The sequence below is a fragment of the Gekko japonicus genome, unplaced genomic scaffold (assembly GCF_001447785.1).
Source record: "Gekko japonicus isolate JY-2015 unplaced genomic scaffold, Gekko_japonicus_V1.1 scaffold270, whole genome shotgun sequence".
Taxonomy (NCBI): domain Eukaryota; kingdom Metazoa; phylum Chordata; class Lepidosauria; order Squamata; family Gekkonidae; genus Gekko; species Gekko japonicus.
Genome location: NW_015170282.1, coordinates 1,068,113 through 1,085,048, shown reverse-complemented (window position 1 = coordinate 1,085,048; position 16,936 = coordinate 1,068,113). Strand labels below are relative to the sequence as shown.

At 49.4% G+C, this 16,936-nt stretch overlaps 1 protein-coding gene across 1 annotated transcript in view; it reads left to right on the top strand.

Moving 5' to 3' along the window:
• Positions 1-7,996: 7,996 nt before the first annotated feature.
• The window catches only part of TRMT61A (tRNA methyltransferase 61A), a 61,994-nt gene continuing 53,054 nt past the window's right edge, over positions 7,997-16,936 (top strand). Inside the window, exon 1 of the mRNA XM_015417802.1 lies at positions 7,997-8,072. The gene's annotated coding sequence lies outside the window, so the exon portion shown is untranslated. The remainder of the gene's footprint in view (positions 8,073-16,936) is intronic.

The window sequence follows — 16,936 nt, the reverse complement described above, 5'->3', positions numbered from 1 at the left end:
GAAAATAATATTGTTTCAAAGACTCTTGTGTGTTTCTTCTTCATTTCCCTCTTGAGCGTTCCGGCATCTCTTTTTCCAGGAAAAAAGCCCTGGATACAGAGTTACATTTAAACAGAGTAGTCAATTCTATTGCAACTTAAAAAATAAATAAATAAAAAAGACATTCAAGGCACAGATTGCAACTTATGACTGAACACATGAGGCAGCCTTAGCACCTCCAGTTAAAAAGACCAGGCATTAGGTGAGGTGAAAGACCTCCACCTGAGACGCTGGAGAGCCACTGCCAGTCTTAGGCAACAGTGACCTTGAGGGACCAAGGTCTGATTCAGTATCAGGCAGCTCCATGTGTGTACTTTGACATGCAATGACTCTCCAGGGTCTGAGGCTGAGCTCTTACACATCACCTACTTTGTTGTTCTTCAGTCGCACAGTCGAGTCTGACTCTTTGCGACCCCATGGACCAGCTCCCGCCAGGCCTTCCGGTCTTCCACTGTCCTCTGAAGTTTGCTCAACTTCATGTTCGTTGCATCAATGACACTGTCTAACCATCTCATCCTTTGCCGTCCCCGTCTTCTTTGACCTTCAATCTTTCCCAGCATCAGGGTCTTCTCCAGTGAGTGCTCCCTTCTCATTTGGTGGCCAAAGTATTTGAGCTTCAGTTTCATTATCTGGCCTTCCAGGGAACAGTCAGGGTTGATTTCTTTTAGGATTGACTGATTTGTTCTTCTTGCAGTCCAAGGGACTCTCAAGAGTCTTCTCCAGCACCATAGTTCAAAAGAATCTATTCTTCGGCGCTCGGCCTTCCTTATAGTCCAACTCTCGCAGCCATACATGACTACTGGGAATACCATTGCTTTGACCATGCGGACTTTTGTTGGCAGGGTGATGTCTCTACTTTTTATCATGCTGTTTAGGTTTGCCATCGCTTTCCTCCCAAGGAGCAGGCGTCTTTTAATTTCATGACTGCTGTCACAGTCTGCGGTGATCTGGGATCCCAGGAACGTGAAGTCTGTCACTACGTCCACGACTTCCCCTTCTATTTGCCAAGGAGTGATGGGGCCGGATGCCATGATCTTAGTTTTTTTGATGTTGAGCTTCAAGCCCACTTTTGCGCTCTCCTCTTTTACCCTGAGCAAGAGGCTCTTGAGGTCCTCTTCACTTTCTGCCATTAGAGTCACCTACTACTTAGTCCTTTTAACTGGAGATGCTGGGGATTGAACCTGGAACTTTCTGCATGCCAAGCAGAGGCTCTTCCACTGAGCCACAGCCCCTCCCTCAAGGAAGTGATATATGTACTGCAACAGCTCCAAGCTCCCTTGCTTACGTATTACACTAAAGGAAGTCGTGGATTATTGCAGTGTTTAGAAACCCACAATATTCAGAGCATGGAATGGTTGAGCAAGCCTTGAGATGTCTGCCCTAATCCAACTCCCTCCCCTTTACGGTGTCCTTTCAATGACCCTTACAGTCCAAATCCTCTCAGACAAGCAATTGCCTGCCACTTACATGCAGGGAAAACACACACTCACAAACTGCAAAGGTTTGTTTTCCTGAAGGGGGTGATTTCTAGAACACTCTGGGCTTAAAAAAAAATTAATCAGAGGCCACTAGGCCGCTTGCATTTCCTAACGGATAGGATCCTGCTTAAGTCTGAGTGAGATAGATGCTTGTCTTGGCGTGGAAATGACGAGAAGTTGGCAGGATGGGACTGCCGCTTCTTGGCAGATTAATTCACACAGTGCGTTGGGGTGGTGGAGGTGGAAAATGCCGCATCGCAGCACACACCAGGATGGAAATCAATTGCTTGGATGTTAGCACTTCCCTCTTCTAAAACGGCAAACGGTTCTCTAGCCATCCTCATGCGCTTCCAATAGGATTAGCGTTCCTTCTGAGGTATGACCTGTAATGGGGTGCCAAAGCGGTACCGTTCCTGAGCAGCCCTACACTGAGAAATGGAGCTGCTGGAACGTCGCCAGGCACGGAACTAGAAGCTTCCCCTGATTAATTTGTATGCAGTGAGCAGCTGCTAAAAATGGCAAATTAAGGTGGCCGGCTTTCCACCAGCCTCTGAAGATGTGCTTTGAACAGGAATGTTTTCATCAGCGATGTTTTCCACAGCACACAGATCAATGCAATTGCTCGCTTCGTGTCTGCGGAGGCCAGTGGGAAAAGTTGGCAACTCACGGTGGTGGTGGAAAGTGCAGTCAAGTCACAGCCAACTTATGATAAAGCCATCGATAAACAGAGATGGCTTGCCACTGCCTGCATCTTGTGTACCAACCCTGGACTTCCTTGGTGGTCTCCCATACAAGTACTAACCAGGGCTGACCCTGCTTAGCTTTCAAGAGCTGACAGGAGTGGAATAGCGTGGACCAGGGCTATTTTGGGGCAGGAACACACAGGAACGGAGTTCCGGCTGGCTCCCGAGTTGGCCACGCCCAGCAGGAACTCATTAGCATAATAGGCCACACCCAACAGCAGAGACTCATTAGGATTGGCTACATTAGGGGTGTGGGGCCTAACATGCAAAGGAGTTCCTGCTACAAAAAAGCCCTGGATTTTGACCACAAACAAGGTAAACAGAATAACAAGTAAAAGGTGGGTGTGGCTGGATGACCACACTTCTGGTAACATGGGGGTGCGGCCTAATGTGGTAATAAGCTGTGCTGTCAGGGGTGTGGCCCAATATGCTAATGAGTTCCTGCTGTTGGGTGTGGCCTATTATGCTAATGAGTTCCTGCTGGGCTTTTTCTACAAAAAGAGCCCTGGCGTGGACCATCCAAACTGAGGTTTAGAGCCCCAAACCAGCACTAAATTGACCTCTGGACCAAGTTGCTAGCTTCTTACCTGATAGAGCTTCTGTGCCTTCAACTGGCCAAACTGCTTAATTCTGTTGAGTTATGACAGGACTCTTACCTACCCTTTTTACTTCTTCTCCTCCCTTTCCCCCTTTGGTTATGCGTGTTATGTGCTGTCAAGTCGTTTCCACCCACGGCCTCAATTTTTGGTGATTCTATGAATTGAACACTTCCGAAACATCCTATCATTAACAGCCTTAGTCAGATCTTGCAAACTGAAGGCCATGGCTTCCTTTATCGAGGCAATCTATCTCATATTGGATGTTCCTCTTTTCCTGCTGCTTTCAACTTTTCCTAGCCCTATTGTCTTTTCCAGTTTGTCTTGTGTCTTCTCATGTGACCCAATTTCAATAACCTCATTTTGGCTTCCAGGGGGAGTTCAGGCTCGATTAGATCTAGATCCCACCGATTTGTCTTCTTGGCAGTCCGCAGTACCCATAAAACTCTCCTCCAACCCCACATTTCAACGGCATCAACTTTCTTCCTGACATCTTTCTTCACTGCCCAACTAGATTAACGCTTGAAAGGCTCATAGTCTAATTCACACAACAGCCTTGACTCTTCTCTTCTCCATTAGGGCTGCCGACCTCCAGGTGGTAGCTTATGGTTGCCAACAATGTTCCCTCTAAGCTGAGTTAGTGTGAGCTAGCTCACAGTTTTTTAGCCTCCAGCTCACACCTTCTCTTTGCTCAGAAAGGATGGCTCCAGAGCAACCTAATTTATGCAGTAGCCAAATTGCTTGCTCACAACTTTAAGGGCAGTAGCCATCACAGGGTAGAATTTTTGCTCACAACTTAGAGAGAGCGTTGGTTGCCAACTCCAGGTTGGGAAATACCTGGCGATTTTGGGGGGAGGAGCCTGAAGACGGTGGGGTATGGGGAGGGGAGGAACTTAAATGGGGTATAACGTCTTAGAGTCCACCTTCCAAAGCAGCCATTTTCTCCAGGTGAACTGATTACGGCCACCTGGGAATCAGTTGTAACAGTGGGAGATATCCAGCCACTGCCTGGAGGTTGGCAATCCTATGGTAGCTGATCTCCCACTATTACAACCAATCTCCAGGTGACAGAGATCACCTGGACAAAATGGCCACTTTGGGAGGTGGGACTCGGTGGCATTACACCCCATTCAAGTCCCTTCCCTCTCCTCCCCAAACCCCACTGTCTTCAGGGTTCACCCCCCTCCCAAATCTCCAGATGTTTCCCAACCAGGAACTGGCAACCCTATTTCCCACCTTATCTGACAAAGCGGGCTGTGACACCCTCAAATGCACGTACTGAATAGGGATGTGCATTTGGTTCGTCCGAACTGAATGCACCCCTGAAAATGGCCCATTCGGACCCCTTTCAGGCTGCTGCAGGCCGATTCAGATTCTCTGATCTGAATCGGCTTGCCCCCGAGTTTCAAAAACATTGGACTCCCCAATCGGAGCCTACTGCCAAAATTGACTTTTTCCCACCACAGAGAACAATGGATAGGGATAGGGGCAACCTGTTTGGGGGCCCGTAAAATTGGACCCCCTGGTCCAATGCTGTTGGTATCTTGGGGAGAGGCTCCAGCAGCTACCCTGAGAGTTTGGAGTCTCTTCCTCAAGCCCCCTCCCCTCCAGCCCCCAGAATATACCCTATGTTTTCACCATTGACTTCAATGGCCCATAGGATATAATGGGGCTGAAATTGACATTGGTTGGCGGAAAGACTCCCCAATGGCTGGTACTGATGAAACTGACATATGGGAGTCTTACTGCCTGCCGAAATTGATTCTGCCGAATCCGAATGGGCCGAAATTATTTATTTTTTTGCACACCCCTAGTACTGAAATAATGGCTGTCAGTCTTTTTAAGGTGCCGCTGGGTTTTTGTTTCCAAGACACTTCAACAGCTGGTCCTTTTATTGGCCCAGGAGCTTCACCAGAGAAAAAACTGGCAACCTTTCTCCTGCTCAAAATATACCAGAGGAAGGTTGCCTGATGCCTCTAAAGTCAAGAGTCGCCTGCCGGTTTGCCCTACCAGAGGATTTCAAGTTACACGGAAGAGTTATTTATCACACTAGACTCTGAGAAACCTAATCGCCTCTGCAGGTGAATCTAGGCCACCGGCTTGAGGGCAGGCCCTTTTATTTTTGCTTTGTCACCTGACTGGACATGAATGCTCAGGTCAGTGCACTGCATGTCTCGGGATACAGAGCCATTCTACAGGGAAGCCCGTAGGCCGGTGGGCTTCCTTGGTTGAGTCAATCCATCTCATGGATTTTTATTTAACCTCCAGGAAGAACAGGAATGAGGGAGGGTGGGTGGGTGGGTGTTCCCAGTTATCCAAGCGCTACAGCACTAGTTGGGAAAGAACGTTGTGTTTCAGGCATGTGAGAGTCCAGTTTAGATTCGTGCTCTGCTCCAAAGCTTATGTCAGAGCTTTGAGTCGGTTGACATTTTAGGGTTGCCAGCCTCCAGGTGGGGCCTGGAGATCTCCCGCTTTAACAACTCATCTCCAGCTGACAGGGATCAGCTCCCCTGGAGAAAATGGCTGCTTTGAAGGGTGGACTCTATGACATTGTCCCATGCTGAGGCCCCTCCCCAAACCCCGCCCTCTCCTGGATCCATCCCCAAAGTCTCCAGGTATTTTCCAACCCAGACCTGGCAACCCTAGATCTTTCTCAGCCTAACCACGTTAAAGACATAGAAGAAGAAGAGATTGGATTTATACCCCACCCTTTGCTACCTGAGTTTCAGAGCAGTTTACAATCTCCTTTCCCTTCCCCTCCCCACAACACACACCCTGTGAGGTTAGGTGGGGCTGAGAGAGCTCCTTCAGGAACTGCTTGTGAGAGAACAGCTCTGAAGGAACTTGTACTGACCCAAGGTCACACCAGCAGCTGCATGTGGAGGAGTGGGGAATCAAACCTAGTTCTCCCAGATTAGAGTCAGTGCTCCTAACCACTACACCAAACCGGCTCTCAATGTGAAAAGGATAGAATGTGAAGAGGATATAGTTGCTGCTTTGGAGGGCAGACTCTATGGCCTTGTACCCCGCTGAGGTCACTGTCCTCCCCAGGCTCCACCCCCAAATTTCCAGGAGTTTCCCAAGTTGGATCAGGCAACCCTACCCCCCCCCCACCACCAGTGGTCAGGGTGGACCTAGCAACCCTGGGTGGGGGAGGGACGTTTAGTCTCTTCTCAAGGGACAGCAATAAGTGAATTTCCTAAGACCGTTTAACAAAAATGCAGATGTAGACATATACAAAGAGTTACATTGCAAGACAATTATTCATGTCTTCAGAGCTGCTCTTAGAAAGGATTCTTTTTCCTGCTTAAATTTCATAAGTGCAGATTTGAGAACATTGTTTTAAGTTGCTTTCAGCTGGCTTTCTTGCAGACTTTAAAACCGTCTAATAAAAATGTATCTCTTGGACACAAAAACTTTGTTGGTTTTAAAGGTGCCGCTGGACTCAAACTTTGTTCTAATAAAAATGTGTTAGCAGATAATATATCTGTCTACCTTACTTAGGAATTCCCCCCCCCCTCCTTACTCCGGAAGCGTGTTTGGTTGACTTCTTTCTTAACCCTAAACTTAGGTTACAAGAGAAATTGTCATGACTGATAATGGATGACAAATGTAATACAAATCTAATCTAAAAAAATTACTTTGCACTTAAAAAAATAATTGTAGAGAGCTCGTAACCTAATATTTACCTGGAAGTGATAATGTAATTTTATGATGTACGTTTAAAGACGGGATTTAAATGCTGTAAACAAAAAGTTCACAGGCTTGGTCTGCAAGTAGAACAGCTAGATTTGAATCCAGTGCTGCCTTAGAGACCAACAATAGCTTCTGGGTACAAGCTTTCAAGAGTCAAAGCTCTCGTCAGAAGCATTGGCTCTCAAAAGCTCATACCCTGAAACTCTTCTTGGTATCTAACATGCTGCTGGACTCCAAAATAGAAATAAGTGTCATCAAAACCAACAGGACCTGCCATCCAATCCTATAGATATTTCCTAAATGCTTAAGAACAAAAGAAGAGCCCTGCTGGGTCAGACCAATGGTCCATCTAGTCCATCCTGTCTCACACAGTGGCCAACCAGTTCCTCTGGAGGGCCAACAACAGGGTGTAGAGGCCAAGGCCTTCATTAGAAGAGTCCTGCTGGGTCAGACCAGTGGTCCATCTAGTCCAGCAACCTGTCTCACACAGTGGCCAACCAGTTCCTTTGGAGGTCCAAGAAGATGGCATAGTGACCAAGGCCTTCCCCTGATGCTGCCTCCTGGCACTGGGATTCAGAGGTTCAGTGCCTCTGAATGTGGAGCCTACTAGCCAGTCATCATGGCTAGTTGCCACTAATAGACTTATCCTCCATGAATCTATCGAATCCCCTTTTAAAGCAGTTCATTCCTGTGGCCATCACTACATCCTCTGGCAGCGAATCCCGCATTTGAAACACTCTGCATTGTGGCCACTGTTCCAACAGCCACAAAAGCTAGTCCTGGATTGCAGCCAGTGTTCCCTCTAAGCTGAGTCAGTGTGAGCTAGCTCACAGTCTTTTAGCCTCCAGCTCACACATTTTTGTCTTCGCTCAGGAAGGATGGCTCCAGAGCAAACTGATTTACACAGTGGCCAAATTACTTGCTCACAACTTTAATGCCAGCAGCTCACCAAGTAGAATTTTTGCTCACAAGACTCCACAGCTTAGAGGGAACATTGATTGCAGCCATCGACTATTTACATGTCAAAGAAACGCAGCTGAACGTAGAATCACGATGAACGCATCTGACAGGAAACGGAGGAGGGAAATGCCCCGGGGCCTCTTACAAGAAGGCGACTGGGTTGCAAATCTGAAAGGAGACAGAAGACTCTAACGGCTCGAGAAAGACGCGTGTCCGTTCGGCTCGTCCGAAGCAACCTTCGCTTGAGGAAAAGATGCAGCTCCAGGCGCAATAACCCCGTCATGCATTTCTGCAGTTGAGCGCCGAGGAGCGGGACGGGCGGCTGTGCAACCGCAGCGCTGCCACGGGGGGAGGAGGGTGGAAGGGGAACGCTCCGCACTGACGCCGGGGAGAAGCCCCAGCCGCCGGCTCAGAGCCGGGAGTTCGGCGGGGAGACGAAGCGGAGCGTCATCAGCCTGCGACGGCCAGGAGGCAGCAGCGAAAGCACGTGGGAGACCGGGCGAGGGAGCGCTTCTCCGGGCTGCTCCACTTCCTGGAGGCGACTGCGGGCTCGCCGAGAGGTAAGGAAGCGGCCCGGGGAGCTTTCCGTGGCAGGGGAGGCACACACGAGACAGGCGCCTTTGCGGCCTCCGTCAGCAGCGGCGACTCTGCAGGGTCAGGGGTTGGAGGTAGGGATGCCAGCTTCCAGGTGGGACCTGGGGATCCCCTGGAATGACAGCTCATCTTCAGACTACAGAGATCAGGTTCCCTGGAGAAAATGGGTGCTTTGAAGGGTGGACTTTCTGTGGCACTGTACCCCACTGAGGTCCCTGCCATCCATCCCCAAATCTCCAGCAGTTTCCCAACCTGGATCTGCCAAACCTACCCTTCCATCCCCTGCCGATGGCCAGGGAGCACCTGGCAACCTTAGCTGAAGGCCTTTCACACACACACACAGAAACACACACACACACACGTGTAGGGTTGCCAGTCTCCAAGTGTGGCCCGGATCCCTCCCACCATTACAACTGATCTCCAGACTACAGAGATCAGTTTCCCTGGAGAAAATGGCTGTTTTGGAGGGTGGGCTCTATGGCTTTGTACACTGCTGAGGTCCCCCTCCGAACCCTGGGCTCCATCCCCCAAATCTCCGGGTATTTCCCCACCCAGAGCTGGCAACCCTGCCTTCGTGCTTGAGCCTTCTAACGGGAGATTCCTGGGATCGGACCTGAGACCTTCTGCCTGCCAAGCAGGGGCTCTACCACTCTGCCTGGGATATTCGTGTCTCTTCCATGAAGACAGCCCCTCCCTTTTTAAATTGAGTTTATTACAATATATATACAAAACAAGAACACATCAGTATTGTACAACCTTCTGATAAGTAAGATATGGAACATATAAGCTGCATAGAACATCATACAAAAATACTTCTCTGTAATGTTGCGTTAAAGAAGTGGCTCATCACACCGAATTTAAATCAACCGACTATCAAACATAGCATATAATCTTTTTAATGTCGGATATTAAACAAGTTCATATGAACCAATTTTTTAGGAACCACATTGTGAGAAGCCAAATAAGCTAACACAGGAAACTACTTTACTCCAAATTTGGAGTAGATATCCATATTACTCTGAGTTATTTGCTCAGTGACTTTTTCCCCCATTATAGGCTGCGGTCACACGGAACAGTAGCCACGCTAGAGAGATGGAAGATAGGCGGATTTTCCGGGTGCGATCTCACCGCCACATCTGGGAAGCGTAGAGCTCCCGTGGCTCAACCGAGGCTTCCCTCCAAAGACGCGCGGCAAAAAACTAGTACCTCGGAGGTACTAGTTTCCGGAAACCACGGGGCAAGGGCGGACGTCTGATCGTGTTTTCGGTGGCATCCGGCGCCTGCCCATGTCCCCTCGCAAACAGGTCATTTTTTTCCCCAAGGCTCCACGGATGCGCACAAGCACCCAACGGAGCATGCGCACACTTCAGTTTAAAAAAGTAAAAAAACAAAACAACAACCCTGTTTGCCGCGCCGCCCCGCTTCTTTGCCTGTGGTGTGATTGGCACCTCCCCCCTAGCCACGGGACTTCGACGGGACCTCAACCGGACATCTGATCTCCCCGTCGTGCGTTAGTTTGCCCCAGGGCAAACAGCCACGCTCCCCCCCCGCATTTTCCAGCCCGTGTGCCATATATAGCGATTCCATATCTTGTTATGCCACATATTTATGGAAGGCCCTGCCTTGTCTCTCCATTTAGCAGCTATAGCTGTTTTTTGCTGCCATCAATAATGTGGCTATTAATTCTTTAGTGGATTTTGGTATATCTAGATCTGACCAGTAGTTTAGAATGAGAGTTTTGTTTCCATAGGTGTATTAAAACAAGTCATAATATAAATCCGATTTAAAACCTGTTCCCAAAATGCTGTGATAACCTCCGCCTCCACCGACAATGCTTAAATGAACTCACTTCTCCACACAATGGAGCACACTTAGAAGACATATGAGCAGTGTTCCCTCTAAGCTGAGTTAGTGTGAGCTAGCTCACCGTTTTTTAGCCTCTGGCTCACACCTTTTTGTCTGAGCTCAGGAAGGAGTGCTCCACAGCAAACTAGTTTATGCAGTAGCCAAATTGCTTGCTCACAACTTTAATGCCAGTAGCTCACAAAGTAGAATTTTTGCTCACAAAACTCCACAGCTTAGAGGGAACATTGCATATGAGACAATTTCAGAGGGGTTAATTATCCATGAGACAGAATTTAAAAGGTTTGAAGCTGCCCTGAGCCTGCCCCGGCAGGGAATAAAGCAAATAAATAAATAAATATCTAATGAAGAGGTATTAAAGATATAAGATGACCAGCTCCGAGACCATTGATCTTTGGATAAATCCAGCTGACAGCTTCCTTTGCCACTTTTTTTGATACGATGTCTGTTTAACACTATCCGAAGAGATCAACGTTTTGTATGTTGTGGAAAGAGTACCCCATTTCAAGTCAGTTTCGAGAGGGTAGCACTGTCAATCTGCAGTAGAAGGGCTAGATTCGAGTCCAGTAGAGACCAACAAGGTTTTTGGGGGTTGAGTTTTCAGGGATCAAAGCTCTCTTCATTAGGTGACGGTGATGGAGCCTTGATTCTCAAAGTCTTACATACCCCCAAGATATTATCGGTCTCTAGGGTGCTGCTGCCCTGTCCTGGATGGCCCAGGCTAGCTCAGTCTTGTCAGATCTCAGAAGCTAAGCAGGGTCGGCTCTGGTTAGTATTTGGATGGGAGACCTGCAGGGAATACCAGGGTCATGACGTGGAGGCAGGCAACAGCAAATCACCTCTGAATGTCTCTTTATCTTGAAAACCCTACGGGGTTGCCATATGTCAGCTGTGACTTTGACGGCCAAAAAAAAAAAAAAAGATGTACACTTCATACAGCTGCTGAAGTGAGCTCTGGCTCAGGAAAGCTTATGCTGGAATAAATGTGATTAGGCTTCAAGGTGCTCCTGGATGTCTGTCTGATTTTGCTAACATGGCTCCCGTTCTGGAATGATTCTGTAGAAAAGAGCAAGAGTCCGGTAGCACCTTAAAGATTTAGCAAAATATGTGGCAGGGTAGGAGATTTCGTGAGTTATTTTTTTTTTTTTTTTATTTATTGCATTTTTTCCCCGCCCTCCCCGCGAACGGGCTCAGGGCGGCTTACACGGGGGCACAAGCCCATGCATAAAAACAATATAAAACATTAAAAGCTGTTAAGTCACAACAAAGACAAATAAAGTGCTCCATACAACAAGATGGTCTCTGAAAATAGTATCAATCATTTCATTAGGGCGAAATTGTCCTGTCGATGGTCGAAGCCAGTCCAGCAGCATCAGTGCCATGCAGAATTATGGCAGTTCTTCCGAGGACCACTCCCAACTCTGTTGTTCCAATGATGGTAATAATAGAGGTGGCAGAGAATGGTGGCTCCCTTCTTCAGATACAGCTAAAATGGGAGTCCATCTGTCTTATTTATTGGAAAGTGATTTCAAATGCTCAATGACAATAGCAGGTGAATGACAATAGCAGATGTGATTGGATTTAGGTAAGATATGCAGAGGAGTAATAGGCATGGAGAAATCAGCATTGCTAATGAGACAGGAAACCTAGGTCTCGATTCAGTCCAGGTGGATGCAATGTCTTGAGCTTCATTATCAGTTGCAATGCAGCAGTCTCTCTAATCTCCCTTTGAAATTCCTTTGTAAGAGAATGATTCTGTACAGGCTGTTCTGAACCACCACTGCTCCCTGCTAACCCTATAGGCACTGAAGTTCTTCCTCATTTTCTAGAGGGGGAAAAAATTCTGTTTGGATGCTGAGCAAGGTCAGCCCTGCTTAGTACTGGGATGGGAAACCACCAAGGAAGTCCAGGGCTACTATGCAGAAGGAGGCCACCTCTGTTTGTCCATTGCCCTGAATGCCCCGTTGTTGGAGTCACTATGAGTTGGTGGCAACTTCTTCTTGCCCACCATTGCCTGGAGGCCTGTCTCCATAGCCCACTCCAGGGGCAGGAGTCCAGGACCAGTATAAAAGGGTCACAATCTTGGCAACAAGACAGACCGTCTCACCACCTGCCTGCTCTTTTGGTTCATCTGTCTTTTCCTGCCTCCCCCCCCCCCTCCGTCTTTTGTTTTTTTAATTCCTGTAGCCCTGTAAATAGATAATGGAAGTTAATTAACTTGAAGTGAATGCTCACAACGGTTATTAGCTGCATGGAAATTAACTGCACTTGGCTCTTAATTGCTTCCTAATAGAGCATGTGTTGGACATTTGAGGGCACTTCCCCCTCCTGCGGCTTCTGAAGCAAAGATTGGCTTTGCGATGTCTAGTAATCGCCTTGATCCTTAGGATTGTTTGGTTTGTCGAGCCACTGTTTCATTTCTGGGCTATAGCCATGAAATACTGTGAGGATGGGATAATAGAATCTTGGATTTGGAAGGGGTCCTGCAGGCCATCTAGTCCAGCCCTCTGCTCAATGCAGGATCAACCTGGAGCATCCCTGACAAGTGTTCGTCCAGCCTCTGCTTAAAGATTGCCAGTGAGGGGGAGCTCACCACCTCCCTCGGCAGCCGATTCCACTGTTGCACAACTCTTGCTGTCAAGGAGCTTTTCTTAATATCCAGCTGGTACCTTCCCGCCCTTAGTTTAAACCCATTCTTGTGAGTCCTCTCCTCTGCTGCCAACAGGAACAGCTCCCTGCCCTCCTCTGAGTGACAGCCCTTCAGATACTTCAGTAGGGTAATCCTGTCCCCCCTCAATGTCCTCTTCTAGTCCCAAGTCCCTCAGCCTTTCCTCATAGGGCCTGGTCTTTAGACCCTGATCATCCTTTTCGCTCTCTCCTGCACCCCATCTGTTCTGTCCACATCCTTTTTGAAGCGAGGCCTCCAGAGCTGCAAGCAGTCCCTATGAGTACATGGGAAGTGCTTTCTCTTGTGCTTGAACAACTAAGCCTTTAACTTCACAACAACCTTGTAAGGGTGTGTTGGGCTGAAAGAGGGCGACTGTCCTATGGAGTTCCGTGCCCGAGCAGGGATTTGAACCCGGTCTCCCATGTATTAGTCTGACCCTCTGATCAGGGGTCGGCAACCTTTTATAAATAAAGGGCCAAATGAAGTCGAAATTCAGAGCACAGAATCAACAAACAGCAAATATTAGTGAGCTCATTTGCATAACTGAAAATATTCAGCTTGACATTCCTGATAATCGGCCTGTACATTATCCATAAAATTTCTGTAGTGAAGGGAGCGCTTTAAATCCAATCTCTTCTTCTTCTACGAGACTTTGTGACGGAACATCAGGCGGATCTGGTGTGCGTGACCGAGACCTGGGTGAGAGAAGGGGAGACCCTGAATCTCACCCAGTTAGCCCAGCCGGGCTACTCGGTCCTCCACCAATCACGGAAGAAGGGTCGGGGGGGCGGAGTTGCTATTCTCATTCGGGAGGCTTACTCCTTCAGGGCACTCCCGTCTGTAGAGATCGCGGGCTTAGAGTGTGTCGACCTGCTGCTGGGGGCTGAGGAGAGTTTGGCGATTTGGCTGGTGTACCGACCGCCTAATGCACCGGCCAATAGTCTGCCGTCCCTGCTGGATGTCGTATCAGGCTGGGCGTTGGATCACCCTCGACTTATAGTCCTGGGAGATTTCAACGTCCATGCTGAGGACGCGGCCTCCAGCCGGGCTACGGACCTAGTGTCGTCCATGGCGGCACTGGGACTCTCGCAGTGTGTATCAGCCCCTACGCATCAGGCCGGTCACATGCTCGATTTGATCTTTGCAGCGGGTGTGGAGGTGGGCCGGATCACTGTTGAAACAGTGCCATGGTCGGACCATCTGGCCCTGAAGGCCCGTCTGAGCCCGTCTGTATAGGCGGTGGGCGTATTTTTGCTCGCCCGCGGAGCTTGATGGACCCGGAGCGGTTCCAGAGGGCTCTGCGGGACTCATGACCCCCTGGTGCCTCATTAGATGAGCTGGTGGAGGACTGGAATGTCCGACTCTCCGCGGCCATCGACGAGATCGCTCCCAGGCGTCCTCTTTGCACTCGTGTTAGGCGCGCCCCCTGGTATACCCAGGGGTTACAGGCGTTGAAGCGAGAACAGACGATTAGAGAGACGGTGGCACCGCGCTCATGACAAGGCCTCGAGAACATCTTATAGGACGTTTATGAGATCCTATGAGATGGCAGTCAAAGCCGCTAAGAAGGATTTCTATGCGGCTGAGATTGCATCTGCGAGCTCGCGCCTGGCCCAATTTATTTAGTATAATTCGGAATTTGACAACCTTGACTCAGGGTGAGCAAAAAGTTAAGGAATTGGAACTTGGCTGTGAGGCTTTTGTGAGCTTTTTCGCAGATAAGGTCTTGGGGCTCCGCCGTGACCTCTCCGCCACAATTGAGACAGTGAGTGAACTTGAGGCCCCTTGCACGTCTTCGGGGCCGGGTTTAGAGTGTTTCACTCTACTCAGCTTGGACGAAGTGGACAGATGGCTCGTTTCTGTACGCCCAACTACATGCGACCTTGATCCGTGCCCCTCCTGGCTCATTAAAGCGAGTCCTGAGGGGCTACGAGGCGCAGTGCGGGACATTGTCAACACTTCCCTCTTGGAGGGGCGTTTCCCGACTATGCTCAAGGAAGCAATGGTCCGCCCTCTCTTAAAAAAACCATCTCTAGACCCGGCCAAATTGGCCAACTATCGGCCGGTGTCTAATTTGCCCTATTTGGGCAAACCTATAGAGAGGGCGGTGGCGCTACAGTTACAGGGCTTTCTGGAGGATGCTTCAGTCTTAGATCCCTTCCAGTCCGGCTTCTGCCCGGGCCACGGGACTGAGACGGCCTTGGTTGCCCTGACTGACGATCTCCAGAGACATCTGGATCGCGGCGGTGTGGCGGCACTGGTGTTGTTAGATCTGTCGGCAGCGTTTGACACTGTCGACCATCAGTTGCTGATCTATCGCCTCGCTGACGGGATTCAGGGGCTTGCCCTTCAATGGTTTGCCTCTTTCCTGCAAGGTCGGGGACAAAGGGTGGCTTTCGGGGACCAGCGCTCCTGTAGGTATCCCCTTGAGTGCGGGGTACCACAGGGGGCAGTGCTGTCCCCGATGCTATTTAACATCTATATGCGCCCCCTTGCCCAGATTATCTGGAGTTATGGGCTGGGATGTCACCAATATGCTGATGACACCCAGCTCTATCTGATGTTGGGCGGCTGGTCGGACTCGACTCCCGATGACCTTCATCGGGCACTTGAAGCTGTGGCTGGTTGGCTCCGGCTGAGTCGATTGAAACTAAACCCAGCGAAGACGGAGGTCCTGGGCCTGAGTCGGGCCGGGACAGGATTGGGGCTCCCTCTCCCGACCTTCGATGGGGTACCTTTGGTGCCTGCGTCTGGGGTTTGGAGTTTGGGAGTACACCTGGACTCCGCGTTAACGATGGAGTCACAGGTGGCAGCCACGGTCAAGTCTGCCTTTTTCCATCTTCGGCGGGCTCGGCAGTTGGCCCCCTACCTGGACTGAGATGACCTGGCCACAGTGATCCACGCGACGGTCACCTCGAGGCTAGACCACTGCAACGCTCTCTACATGGGGCTACCTCTGTCGCAAATCCGGAGGCTGCAACTGGTGCAGAATGCTGCGGCCAGGCTGTTAATGGGTCTCTCTAGAAGAGACCACATTCAGCCTGTGTTGAAAGCGCTGCACTGGTTGCCAAAAGCATACCGGATTCGCTTCAAAGTGCTGGTTCTTACCTATAAAGCCCTACATGGTCTGGGTCCAGCCTACCTGAGGGACCGCCTTTCCCCGTATGTTACCCCAAGAGCACTACGGTCTGGGGCCCCAGAGACGCAAAATTGGTCGCTACAAGGGCCAGGGCCTTTTCGGTGGCGGCCCCTGCCTGGTGGAATGAGCTCCCGGAGGAGATCCAGGCCCTGCGGGATTTGATGCAGTTCCGCAGGGCCTGTAAGATGGAGCTCTTCCACCAGGCTTTTGAGTAGGGGCCGCCGCCACCCCCCCCCCGTTATATTGTCATCATGGGGGGGTGGGAGAGGCCCTAGGAAGGGAACATCTGAACTTGTTAACACCTAAAGAAATACTGAAGCCACTAAATGACCACTGGGAATGCCCGGATATGGTCCGTCATCTTTTCTGGGGTTTGGGAATGGAAGATCATTGACCACCTTAATTGTATTTTTGGATCGGTTTTAAATTGTATAGTATGTTTTAAATTTTGGAACATTATATTTTTATCTGCAAGATTTATTGCCCTGTAAGCCGCCCTGAGCCCTATGGGGGCGGGCGGGATATAAATCTGAATAATAAATAAATAAATAAATTCACCTCTTATCACTTTCCTTTCAGTAAAACATCTCTCAGAAGCTGTTTAGTTCCATAAAAACCTTTGTCTGCCCATTCCATTACCGTAATACTTACTCTAGTATTCCACATGTGTGTATGGGTTATGTGCCATCAAGTGGCTTCTGACTTAATGCGACCCTCTGAATGAATGACCCCCAAAACGTTCTGTCGTTAACGGCCTGGCTCCGGTCTTGCAAACTGAGGGCCCTCGTGACTTCCTATACGGAGTCGATCCATCTCATCTTGGGTCTTCCTGTTTTCCTGCTATTCCGCTTACCCCTACAATATAGTCCAGCATAAAGATTTCATTTTCTTTTTAAAAGAGCCGCATTTGGTTCTAGAGCCATAGGCTGTAGCCCCCATCCACTGCACCAACCTGGCTGTCGATGGGAGGAAGGGAACCACGGCGCATGCGGGCTCTTAAGTTCCATTCTCAGCGAGGGATGTGGACCTGTAGGTTACAGCCATGGGCTACACGGGGGGAAGTTCCCTTTGGAGAGCTGGATTTGATGGAAGAGAGAGAGAGAAGCAGTGCCACATAGGTATGGAGAGCCAGTGTACTGTAATGGTTGGACCTGGCCTGT